Source organism: Rhopalosiphum maidis, chromosome 1 (assembly GCF_003676215.2).
Source record: "Rhopalosiphum maidis isolate BTI-1 chromosome 1, ASM367621v3, whole genome shotgun sequence".
Lineage (NCBI taxonomy): Eukaryota > Metazoa > Arthropoda > Insecta > Hemiptera > Aphididae > Rhopalosiphum > Rhopalosiphum maidis.
Window position 1 is genome coordinate 90,758,563 of NC_040877.1, and position 14,350 is coordinate 90,772,912.

The 14,350-nt window shown below is 27.4% G+C and overlaps 1 protein-coding gene across 1 annotated transcript in view; it reads right to left on the reverse strand.

Annotated features, from left to right (window-relative positions):
* LOC113555021 (semaphorin-2A) overlaps window positions 1-14,350 on the reverse strand; it is a 345,931-nt gene that overhangs the window by 185,022 nt on the left and 146,559 nt on the right. The window contains exon 5 of the mRNA XM_026959297.1: window positions 2,135-2,171. The gene's annotated coding sequence lies outside the window, so the exon portion shown is untranslated. The remainder of the gene's footprint in view (window positions 1-2,134; window positions 2,172-14,350) is intronic.

The window sequence follows — 14,350 nt, forward strand, 5'->3', positions numbered from 1 at the left end:
GTTAAATTAAATAATAATTTTTTTTAAAAAAAAAAGTCTAAAAATAATACACAGGTAGGTAGTTTAATTAGCTTAATTTTATTCGTTTTTTTTTATTATGAATAAGTTGTAAGCCTATGCAGAGAAATTATAAGGTTACTTGTTTCTGACTCTTGTTATACAATAATGATGCTACTTTAATACATATGAATTAAAATTGATGTTTTCTTTAACAGTAAGTTAATATTTATCACAATATCATGTGATCTTCGAGCATTTGATCTTGTTTCATTTGATTACTTAAAACTATAATATTATTAGAAAAAATGCCAACGTAAAGCAAAAAAATATTAATGAATTCGTTTTAAAAATGATTGCTTAATAATATTCTAATAAGCAATTAAAAAACATTGCCGTCATTATGTTTGTGAACACTTGTTTTTATTATTTTAGTGTAGAATTAATGAAAAATTTTAGGTACCTACCTTTATATATTGTATTGTTTTGAATTTATATTAATTATTTATTCATTTATATAGATTTTCAAGTTTATATAGTTATTAATAGTTTAATTCACTATAATATTATACAATACAAATAACTAATAATATTTAATGGTTTTAGGGGGAACAAATATGTATTTTATGTGTTTTCTTAATTCATAAATATTCAGAAATATTAAAACCTTTATAATTTATGAAATATTCATCTGTTAATATAACCTTTTTCTTAATTTACACAAATTGCTCTTAATATATTCATTGTATATAGTAATATAAGAAAAAACATTTTTAACTTAATTTTTTTAATGATTTAATTAAGTGTAACAGTGAAATAATTTTCTTTAACTTATTATAATTCGAGTTATGCCAAAAACAGGTTAAAAATATCTATTAGTTCACCATGAAATTTTAGAATATACGAGTACACGTGATCAGAATCAGTATTTGAAAAAGTCCCAAAAAATTTCAATATTAAAAATTAATTAATGTCTGTTAACATAACATAACCTAACCTTTCCATTAATTTAAATTACAATTTATCGTTCATGGACGATATAAAATCCAAACTAGAATCATTTAAAAAAAAACCTATACAACTAATATTTACCTCATTAAATGCTTTAAAAGCAAATTACCAAAATGTAACATTGAAAATGTAATACTTTTTAATCCGAATCAAACAAAAATATAAACAAATATAAATAACCATTTAGTATTTTTGAACGAACAACATATATTTGTTCACGATTTATTAATCACTAAAGTAGTAATAGTAATAATTATGTGTGTTTTATTTTTTATTAAGTTAGTGGTCAAATAACGATACTGAAATGTCAACTGTGTTCCTTTCCGGGAACATTGTGGTTGAAATACCCACCATTTCCCGAAAACATCGAATTTACATGAAAAATATTTAATAAAAAGCCTATATTGATAAAATATAATTTGCTACAATAAATAGAAGAGTAAATAAATGTTCGAAATAATTATACATTACTATAATTTTTGTTACAGAACCATTACCTATCTTATGTTTTATTATTTTTTTTTTTTTAAATCCATCATATAATTCAAATAGTTTATTAGTTTATACTTTTTAGTAGTACTAACACACACTCATTGCATAGAAAAACCAAAAAAACGAGCTTCTCATCAACGCTGTTATTATAAGTAATAATATATGGATGTAATGTATAATATAATAAAGTGTTTAACGTCACAACTGAATACCGCCGGTGGTGCGATGCTTTGTCCGCCGGCATTTATTACGTTATTTGCAAAGGTCTACCCTCTTGTTGCTCGTAGTCTCCAGTTTCAAATGCCATGTGGCGACGGTCACGACTAATTTATTGGCAGTTTAAAACATCCAAGTTATAAAAAGAGAGTGAGTGAGAGAGTGTGGGAGGAGGAGAAAATATTTTGGGATCACGTAATTTATATGCCTCTCACGAATAACTAGTATAAATTCCACTCCATAACAACGACAACGATGATGATAATGATAATGACAATGGTTAGCGTTGATGATTATGATAATAATAATAATAATAATAATAATATAGAAGATACACGTCAATAGTGTTGTAATAAACATACTTATAATTACTATTTTAGTACGCGTGATAAAGATAATAACTAATATTTAGACTTACCGGACAGATTTCTTCTTTGTTTTAATGACAAAAACAGCTGAAAAAATAATAGAAAGTTTTTCAATAATTGCATTATTTTAATAAAATAGTAAAAAATAATTTACAAGTATTAAAAATACAAATCATACAATGGTAACATTGCAATTAATAATTAATAATAAATTAGCATATTGTTTATATAAAATAACACAAATATATCTAGGCATACATTTTTTTGGTTTATTTTATTCGAATTGTGTGCATACAAGAATTGGAATAATTACGAAATTTTATTTTATTTGCAACGTCCACTTAAGGGACTTAACTTGTTAAAATAGTTCTAGGAACATTCTTAACTAGCTTTAATTTATTTTATTATTATAAACACAATATTATTTTGTTCTATTATCTAAATGAATAATATAAATAATTTTCAGAGTGTCTCATCCGAATTTATTTTCTAAAAACAATAAGATACATATAAAATATAAGATTTTTTCTTCATATTAAAGTCATAAAGATACTGGTTTATTAAATAAAAATAATTTATCCAGTTTAATTGATATTGCAGCAATTAGTTTTATTAATTATAATAATTGTCAGGTACAATCACTGAGTCGTATAAATTGAATAGTTTATTTATTTCAAAATATACATCTGTAAAATCAATTATAATCAATTTAGATTCATATTCATAAACATTTAAAACACAAAGAAGACATTTTACTGATTTTTGCAAATCAAAAAGTTGTTATAAGTAATGGATGTCTTTTAGGTATCTAATTAAATTACTATTTTATTAGATTGATAAATCGAAATATTTTTAAACTGTAATCTAAAAGTAGTTTTTTCTTAAATAATTTCAAATCAATCATCAATTCTAAACAATGCTTTCAAAACGTATGAAATAATTACAAATTGTTAAACGTTGTCAGTGTTGAGAAGAATTGTCGTGTAAGCCGGCCAAATTGTCATTGGAATGGAATTGATAAAAAAAAAGGAAGGTAAAGTATGTGTTCAGGTACGTCAAAGCAATCGTTAGCAGAGAGAAAAAAAGAAAATTTTATTTTTACGGCTGTTAAACACATACACAACACATACGTTTTGCCTAGTACACAGGGCTGATGGGAGATGCTCAGATGGGGGTAGAAACCGATCAGCCATGATGTTTATTCAAACGAACGTTTCCTGCTTTATCCTTGTGTAAAAATACAGTGCTTGTTTTCTCTCTACTGTATTATGCTCAAGTAGTATATTATACATATACAGCATGCAAGTATACACTTGTGTGCACATACTCACACCCAAGTTCTTCGAAAATAATTTAAAAGGCGCTGTTTTGTGACAACTACGTAATTGACTCTCTGTCTCGAGAATCCTGGCAATACATACACGGTCCACTAGATCAACGAAATGCGTTCGCGAGAAGTGAAACATGATTTGGATGGACGCCTAACGGATGGAACTTTGCTGCTTTTTGCACTCGAATAACACACTAGCTATTTGAACCCCGTCTGACTGAATAGTAGACTATCCTAGGTCGGCCGAATACAAGAGCATAAATCACCGAAGACGATACTTTACTTAATGCGCACACACGTATTAAATCCATTACTATACTTGTGTGAATCGAGTTAAAACTCATTGAACCGAAATAGACCTATCACGGGGAAGGAAAAAAAGTTTGTTTGCTTTCAATTCGTTTTGTGACAAATGCCTAATAATATAATCATTTTGATATTATTTGTTTTAACTGTGGACCAATAAAACAGAATAATAATGGAATAAAAAAATCATCAACAAATTATAAGTAATAGGTATCTATATTATAACCTAAAATCTAAACTCTAAAGAAATAAATACTTTATTTCCAATAATAATACTATATTATTAGAATTAATTAATGTATGAAGATGAGAATAAATTAAACATTTGATGTGTAACAATAATTTATTAATAAGATAACAATATACATGAGGTAATGTTTTGTTGGCTCGCTGGAAAAATAAATTGATATATATTTTATTCATTTAATTTTAATCCAAAAGTTTGTTTTTTTTTTTTAATTAATACATATAGCTGAAAAACCTTTCAATTCTTCTTTAAGCTAGAATTTAATGAAATTTAATTTTCTGATTTTATTTATGGATATACAATTTTAAAAATATTCATTAGTATACAATATTAAAATTCAATAAACATGCGAGAAAACAACACGAGATACACACCTAAAATTCTTCAAAGGCATATATTTAGTTACCGGAATGATAAACTCAAGTGATATTTATGCTTATTTATCTTTACATATAACACAGTGTTATATGCATTGACTGATGCCTTTGGTTATCGTAAGAGATGCATGAACAATTGCATTAATTATAATTATATTAAAAATATAAACACCTGTCAGAGTTAATACATTTTCATAGAAGTGGTTATTTAATGATAGGTAAGAATATTATATAATTATATGATATTAAGGACAAAATACGTAGAACATATTATACTATTATTCAAAATTAAACAATTGGAATTGATTAATTTATAACTTAATTTAACATTTGAATTTTCACTTTATCTTTTGGATAAAGAATATAAAAAGAATGATAAATAGTATTAACTTAAGGACACATATTATAGTCACACTTTAATCAATACAATGACAATATTTATCACGAGTAAAGAATATATTTTTTTTGACATCAATTTTACACAACACTCTTTTGTAAAAGTCAGGAAAACTATAAATTTATATTATATTCTCATTAATGATGGAAATATTATGGTTGGGAGAACAGACCATCTGTTGACATTTTATTATTTTTCTTAAGTTGTTTACTGAGTTAAATTAAATGTACATTAAAAAAAAATAATATAATAACGGAAAAAAAATTATAATACTTAAACTTAACATTACACATACTATACAGCTAGAATTTATTTAAAATAGTAAGAAATTAAATTTCAAATTTAAATAATTCTTAGTTTAATTTAAATCCAGTTGTTATATCATATTTTGTGTTAAAATCAGGTAGTATTTTAAAGTATAACTTTTTACTGTGAATATAAAATATGCTTTTTTAAAACCTTATATTTTAATTACTAAGACTCTAGCTTATTGATACTTATTCAATACTGCTGTTATATTTCATAAATGCATAGAATACCTAAATATATTGTACGAGACCATTCCACTATTTTTATATCCGTAGTGATGCTTAAATAAAATCAATTAATTTTTTTCAAATGTTTCGAATGTGTAGAATAATTTTGTCGCAGGAATTATAAAAACATGTATAAATAATGACTATTCCTGACGTAGCAATTTCATAACATATATCAAAATCCGATCAATGAAATGTGCTTTGACATAAATATCTTACATATTTTTCAAAATCACACGTTTATGCAATGTTCAGATACATGTAAAATCTGTAAGGTTGGTGGAGTATAATACGTATAATTGTATTTGTATAGAGTTGAACCGACGGAGAAGCAGCGTACTATGTGATGATAATAGCACATCACACTTACAAAAGCATGTTACACGAATTACAAGTATGTAAATGTATGTATGACGTACGTACATTGTGTATGTATTTTGTACAGAGGGTTACATTGAACTCTATTAATCTGGATTAACTCTGTCTACAAAAGCATTCGCGCTCCGGTCGCCACACCTCTCGCACGGTTTTCACTACACTCGTATACGCGCACACACGCCACTTTCCACACGCCGTCGACGATCGTCTATCCGTTTGTCCATCATACTACGCAAACGACGAAAACTGCGTCACTACGTGTAACAGCTATATATATTGTATGTGTTTTAGTAGAATTTAATCTCCTACGCCATTGCTCACGCGTGTACACATTAAGGGTAGTTGAAAAAAGAGGGGGGGATTAAATATAAAAATAGGCTTTTAATGCATTATAATACGCGTAGTTAATAGTGAGCTAAAGGCATTAGGAAAAAATATCGCGACTCCGGTAATATACAGTGTACAGCTCATGTAAGTAAGGTGGATAGGAAGTGAGTATGTGTATCGTACTGTCGTCCTGCCACTGCACTTCGATGTACATGACAAATAAGTGGTGGGCGGACAAGGGCGGGGGACAGTCAATCAAACGTCATAGGCCTTTGTGAATGTGTGTGAGTTTTATGCAATACACACACATACACACACACACGCTAGCGTACACACATATGCATTATATACTGATCGATATTGTATACATATATTGTACGAAAACCAAAGGGTCGAGACTAAAGCCCCCATCTCTCTGATCCTGCCCGTCGTCATCCCCCAGGTCGCGATTTGACACGAACATTCCATTATCTCGGTCAACATTGCCAAATACCATATACACAGCTTCGTTCATTCGATATAGTGGCGGCCACCGCGGTTGCGGAGATTTATTCCCCCGGGGGCGAACCTCTCCCACGACGACGAGTTCTCCCCCCCATGTTATAACTTAAATTTTGATATTAAGTCTCTTATAAAGTTATAAAATAATTTGTATTGTATTTTACCCATACTACGTATTTAGATACATATTATATAGAACGCAGATGGATTGATGACGCTGTCATGAACTCATAATTATCGAATAACGAAAATGCCAAAACAAAACAACTATAACAATAATTCAATGCCAATTGTCTAGCTTTAAAACCGACATTAACCGATGATGTATGTGTAAGACTTAATAATATTATTAATGTTTTTTTTGTTGATTTGTATGTTCAAAATTTAAATTGATAACTTCACAAAGGTATAATTTTTTCGAGTGTAAAGAATTATTGCAATATTTCTCTTCCCGCATGCTCCGCATGCTCCTCTGCTCCGTATAGTATACTTGACCTACTACAATCATATATATATATATATACTAAACGCTCATCTGTATGTCACTGTTTTGATTTATGTGATTTTCATGGTTTTTTTTTTACAAAAGTTTATAGCCAACCGGGAACAAGTTTTACACTGTAGTGATATACTGACCGGATTTCATGTCAACCCTATTGAACTCAGAAATAATGGTCCAATCGATAAAAATATATATATACATATATAATATGTGGTATTTAATTAACCACTATTTTAGACGTTAAGTATCAGAAATAAAAAACCTCAATTTTTCAAATTAAGATTTAAGTAAATTAATTTTGAACAATATGGCATAGTGATTGAATATAATAAGAACAAAACCTTTAAAATGGATACAGTATCAAGTAAATAAATATTAAATATAAAATATTTTTTTTAACAATATGTAATATAAATTATTATGATATTTTGGATTAATTTTTAAATGTATACTTCAATCTTGATCACATTAATTATTGTTACAAAATGTGGTCAATAACACATTTCCGTGGATATTTAAACTGATTTATTCGTTTTTCTAAACACTAGGTATACATGAACATTGACAATAGTTGTAAAATTTATAAATAAATACTTAAAATTTTATATATTTTTAAATATGTTTAATTTAAAACATTTATAATATAATTATAATTATTTATAATATTATTATATTTTATACACAATTAAAATGCATAAAATATCGATAACAAATCATTTTGCATCCAAATCATTCTATGTAGGTACTTACAATTTCAGAATGTTATTAATGAGATATATTGTATTGTATATAATAATCAAATTATAAAAAAACAAGAATCAAATTGTTGACATTTAAAAAAAGAAAAGCTGGCGAACCAAATAATTCAAATGTCAACGAAAAAACAATATATGATTCCGAGTAAACTATAATTGTATATTAAGGGAGAATAGGTGAAAAAGGGTTGATTTTCCATAGCAGGCTTTTAGGGGCTCTGTACACAAAATCTTCGAAGTCTGTCGTTTTTCAGTATAGTCTCCTCCTAAGAAACTTCACAAATATTTTTTCTTTACATTACTAATGATCTCTAAACAAAAAAAGATATAAACAGAGCTTTTTTATATTTTTCTTTTAACCGACGCAAAGTGACGTTATTATTTCGGTTGGCAAAGCGCGTGCGACGAAATTCAATTTTTATTTTCTAACAATATGCAAACAATTTACCAAGTAAGAACGCTTTAAAACTACGAGAATGAAAATAATGTCATCACACAAATACTTATACGTTCACGTATACACGAACATATTATAATATGATAAAATATGATATAAGCAAAGTGTTGATTTATTATATTATTACGATTTTGAAAGAGATGTACAACTTGAAGGTGGAGAAGTGAATGAAATAATGTAGAACAAATAAAACAAACCGTCCCCTCGAGGCTTAAGTAGTAGCTTTGTGTTATTACTATTATTATTGCATTTATATATTTTAAGGGTAAGAAGCAGCCTATGGAGTACGTCTTACGAAAAAAATACCACATTCATATATTATACCGATATCTTCCGTTTAAAAATTTCCCTCGTTGTTCCACATACACTTTTCGTCTGTGATGTGAATGTATGAGTGTGTGTACATGAGAAACAGAAACTTTTATTTGATTTCAACGGAGAAATGGAAAAAGTTTACCCCCTCGAAGAGCAAGTGGAGTAGGTAGGAAAATACCTAACACGCAATTTCGTGTTATTATTTTTTTGTCTACTACTACTACTACTACTACTACTACTACTACGACCACTACTGCAACTATACTATTACTACAACAGTAGTCGCAGTGACAACGTTGGAAAAAAACAACCCCCCTTAGTACAAATATTTACAAAATGCGATTTTTCAGTTTTATGGGATTGGGTTGGTACACGGTAGGGGAAGAGGTAGATGTGCGGGTGGACCGAGCCTTTGATTGCCGTGGTGAAGCATACAGACTGTTTCCACGTATAATTCTCCAGCAGGTTTTTACAACTGCTGCTGGTGGGCGATAAAAAACTAATTTAAAACAAAACCACGAGCGATTTCGCGTGTTACAAGTCACTTGGGTTCGAAACTAGTTAATTAGGTCAAAATCGATGTGTAAAAGTAAAAAAAATATATTTCATATTGACCACAAATGCTACACAACCGGTATTAATAGAAACTATGTAAATGGTGTAATTAAACGTATTTTTAATATGCATTAATTCATCAAGTGTTTTTTCAGGAAAATAATAACGAAAAAATAAATATTAAAATAATTCAAAATAATACACTGTTAAAATCTTCAATACCAGGTAATTAAATTATTTGCAGTTACAAATAGTCTGAAATTCCAACGCCGAGCATGGTAATTCAAAAATATTCACATTTGTAAAACTTTTTTCCTCAGAAAAAAAATTAACATTATTATTTAATTAATTATAATTGAATATAATTGGATATTAGAAATATGGTTACAATTAGAGTAGATACCTAACCTACCCTAAGTTGTTATATGTTTCTTTTATTATATTTTAAATTATGTTGAATAAACTATATTAAGGTATATAATATACTATCACGGCATAGATATTAAAAAAAAAAAAAAATAAATATTTTTTATCATTTTATTTGTAGGTACAATACAGTACGTGGATACAAATAATGTTTGAAAACCAATTTAAATATAGATTTTCGTTAAATCATAAATAAAAGTCAATGGAAAATCATTTAATCGGAATTTTTAAACACAGTTTTAAAAGCTTTTTATATTATGTACTCGTATTTTCATACGTAATAAATGATTTGACGGTTTAAACGCAAATAAACATCTCTCAATTATAGGAATTAATGTTTAAATAAATAATAATATACGATGATCAGTGTTAATAATTTTTGAAAACATTTACCTATATAGCACTACATTAATTTCTAGTTCCTATTATTTATACACGACGTGGCAGTTGAAATAATGATAGTTTAATGTATTTGATATTGTATGAATTTGGTAGAGTGTTTGAATGAACTTAATCCGTAGCAACAATAATAAATTTGAATTGGTACTACAATTTTCTTTTTGATGTTTAAATATTATTTTAATAATTATTAGGTATTTTATCACTAATTATCAATAAATAATTGTGAGCGTATAGGTACTAACAAAATATCCCACAGCGCATAAAATCTCTTCGACGGGGGATTTAAAACCCTCGGTTTTCAAATATGATCGACAAAAAAATTGCAATGACAGGGTAAAAAAACCGTGTGAAGTATTTTATATTCTCTGCAGCGGTTAGTCCCCCAATGCCCTACATAATCCAATCAAATGCGACGACGGTTTTAATCATATCGATAAAAAAAAATGCACGTGTATATAATATATATATATAAATAATAATAATAATAAATAATAATAATAGTAATAAAGATAAATCCCCGTAAAGGATTGGATGCAATAGAAGCTTAAGACCATCAGTCTATAGGAAATATCAATTGTATGACTGCGTGTGTATAATATATATATATATATATATATATTTTGCATTTATTTGACAATGGTTTTTGTTTGTGTACCTATATAAACATAGTGTAATGTATCTAAGTTATTTATGTGCGCTTAAAATTTATAATGAAGAAAAAAAATAGATTTATTCGCAGAGCAGTTAATTGCTCGTTTTATTAAACAGCCAACTATAATAGTCTCCCATGTCAATTATCTATGTAAATGTCGTGCCTGAAACTAAACTGCCAAGAAAGTACATCGTAATGGGTAAAAATTAAATAAAGTATCATTAACTTACTAATACTACTCGTACATTCGTCTGTTGCGCCATTAAAAAATTAACGTCATAATATTTAAATGTTTTTTTTTTTTTTTTTTGTTACAGTTGTATATGTTTTTAAATGTAAATTTGAAATTTTCATTTACAAATATTTGTTGAAACCTATATTGAAAATATATTATTTTGCATATAACAATTAATAATTATACCCATTATAATTACTTACATAATTGTTCTACTATAGTATAGTTTTTACAGTTTGTAAATTTAAATTATTTATTTATGTTAATATGTATGGTCTAGTTTTATCAGTTTGACATAATATTATACTACTATCTCTAAGGCATAATTAATTAATACCGATGTTATAGGAGAACATTTTGAAATACGTATTTTTGGTAATCATTGGTCTATGGTGAACCCATACTTCTAAATTTCAAGTTACCTTCTATATATACAAGGCAGAATATTATATACATTTAGTGTATTGTCATAAAGCGATAATTTGAAATTTTCCCGACAATTTAATGGCCAAGAAGTATTTTCATAGTATTGATTTAGTATAAAAACAAAAACAATGGTACTAAAATCAACAACTTGGTTTTTATAGTCGTGTCTGATGCAAAGTTCGATATCGATTTTTACCCCTTTCTGCAATTTATTTTTCGTGAGATCTAATACATATTGTATTAATGATTACGATGATCATTGATATGACTGAAGTGGTGATAGCTTATTCGTTTTCAACTAAAATAATGAACCATGCTCTTTGTTTAATTTACAATTTTATATACGTATCATGTTCATTTTTTTCGCTATTAATATTATTTTAGAAACGTTATCATTGCCCTTTGGTTATATTTATATGACTATTTTAAATTTAATAAAAATGGTCCAAATAATTCTCTATATTATATTTTTTTTTAAACATATCGAAATGTAAATAATTAATAGTATGGTTCTTTACTTAAAATATGGAATATTATTTATTTTATTTTTCTCTAAGTATTACAAAAGATTACTGAAAAAACAATGGTAGGTATTAATGTTTTATTTTTGGATGTTATAGAAATCTGAGATTATGAAATCAGTTTAACTTGTATGATACAATTTGTATTCAAATCAATTAGATTAACGCAAAATATTAAATCAATTATAATGTAATTATTAATTATAAAATGTATGGTACTTTAAATAATAACAATATTATTTGGGAAAAGTTCAATTATAGTCGATGATAAAATAAAAAATACCAACTATTGTGTACTCAGAAAGTAGGTAAATAAAGAGATAAGTTTTCGAGGATAAACGAACGAAAATTATTCACATAATAGGTACACATACCGCGTTCAAGCGGTGAAAAGTTCCGCCAGCCATTTGAAAGCGCGACAGCCTTAAGAAGAGCGCAGCACATTCGGTTGGGGCACACGAAATCGCCCGCACGATGGCGCTAAGCGTTTCGTCGACAATAACGTTATTTTATTATGGTTAACCCCCACAATAGTACCAGTGTACACGTCGTATTCTTCCCACAGGCGTTATAGTACTGAATAATATCACATCGAATATTGATGGAGTTCACAAAGGTTTTTTCATATACTCCACACACACATCACATACACACATACAAATCTAACAAGCACGCCATGAATAATTTATACCCGTATAGTAAAGGCTTAAAAAACGACACTTGCAACACTCACCTATGATAACAATAATAATAATAATAATATATAATTTATACAAATAATATAATACTGTGTCTGAGTGCGTGAAATTCCGTTGCGGGTCATAATACTATGTTATTCAACGACAATAAGGGAAAATAAATAAAGTGGAAAATCCTTTCCAGTGATTGTTAGAAGGTTTATAATAATAATATATAATATAATGCATGTATAATATTAACTCGTTAAACGTCCATTCAACTATATAATAGGTACGAGTTGAATATTACGAGTTTTTGCACTTGGCCAATCTTTACATCATACTGTACAACACCCAAGTTCATATTGTTATTATGGCAGACAAGAATTTTATTTATTCTCATAAAATGCGAGACTTGTAAGTTGTTTCCCGTACATCCTACTCCTATTTCACTAATACTTGTCGTTGTTGTCATCGATAGACAACAATGTGAGACTGCGTCACAGTTACCTGCAACTGATGCAAACTGATGCAACTGCATACGAGTAAGCCGTCGACATTGGTTTCCACTGTTTGATAATTGCAGTTATATTGCATAATATTGTGTACCTCTATATGCATAATATGAAATCAGATTTTACAGACACGGTTTTGTTATTCAAGTACTTGCGTACGTTTTATTATATTATTATCCATCCGTGTGTGAGTTATCGCAAGTTATGACTTTTCACGAAAATTCGATACTCGAATAAAATGATTCGATACTTACTCTTATGGGATTTAAATACTTTTGACCAACGTTATATTACATTGAATATTATTTGCATAGGTATTGACATAACCAGGCACCAGTTTTAAAATATAAATGATAATTATAACAGTTATAACACGATAAGTCTTACATTTTTAAAATCGTAAGGTATACCTAGTATTTGTGGTGTTTAAATAGGTAATTTGACAATACTAAAAATATGTCAATGATGCTCTTGCTAATATTATTATTAGTAATTTAACAATAGTTATAAAATCTTTAGCAAATATTATATTATAAAATTCAAACAGAATATTTAATTAGTTATATGAAACCAAAAGAAAAATAATAATGATTTTCTGGAAAAAGTGACAATAAGAAAAAATATGGGATTTACCCAAAACCATTCTAGCGGAGTCAACCCCGTGAACCCAAAATAATTAAAAATCAGTATGATTCACATTGAATGTGTTCAGGCTTTAGATACAATCAAATAAGAATTCGATTAAAAGAGAACTGAAAAAATTGTAAAATATACGTTATACTCGTATGATAAAATGCAGGCAACATACTTGGCTACTTCTAATTATATGGTTTATATGTAATTCATTTTATGATCTTCTACGCACACCATAAATCGTTGTTTTGATTTATATCAATATAATTTCTAAAAACATTATAACATTATTTTGTCATACAAACGTCCTTTTGTTGTTATAAGAGAAATATTACGAAAGATAAAACATAAAATTATTAATTTAAGGATATGGATGCATAACATACCTAATAATTATACAATATACATATATTACATATATAATATTTAATAATTATCAAAATATTCCATTGCTTTAATACTATTTATAAGAATTTACTCAATAAATAACCTGAATATTATATTTAAGTAATGCATTTTATTTTTATGTAATATAAATACTATTTTAATATGGAACACGCCAATACGGAATAAATATATTTGTCAGCAAAACATATTCAATACGGCATAATAAAGTAGTACAATAAATCAAATAATACCGATTGATATAAAGTATAATTAATTTGATGAACAAATATTAAATTTGTATTTTAAATATCCTTGTAAATAAATCAAGTGAAACGAATACGGTTTAAACGTGTTAATTCGTATTGGGTCAGTGATATGCGTCATGCTTTATCGTGTTAAGCATTTTCAA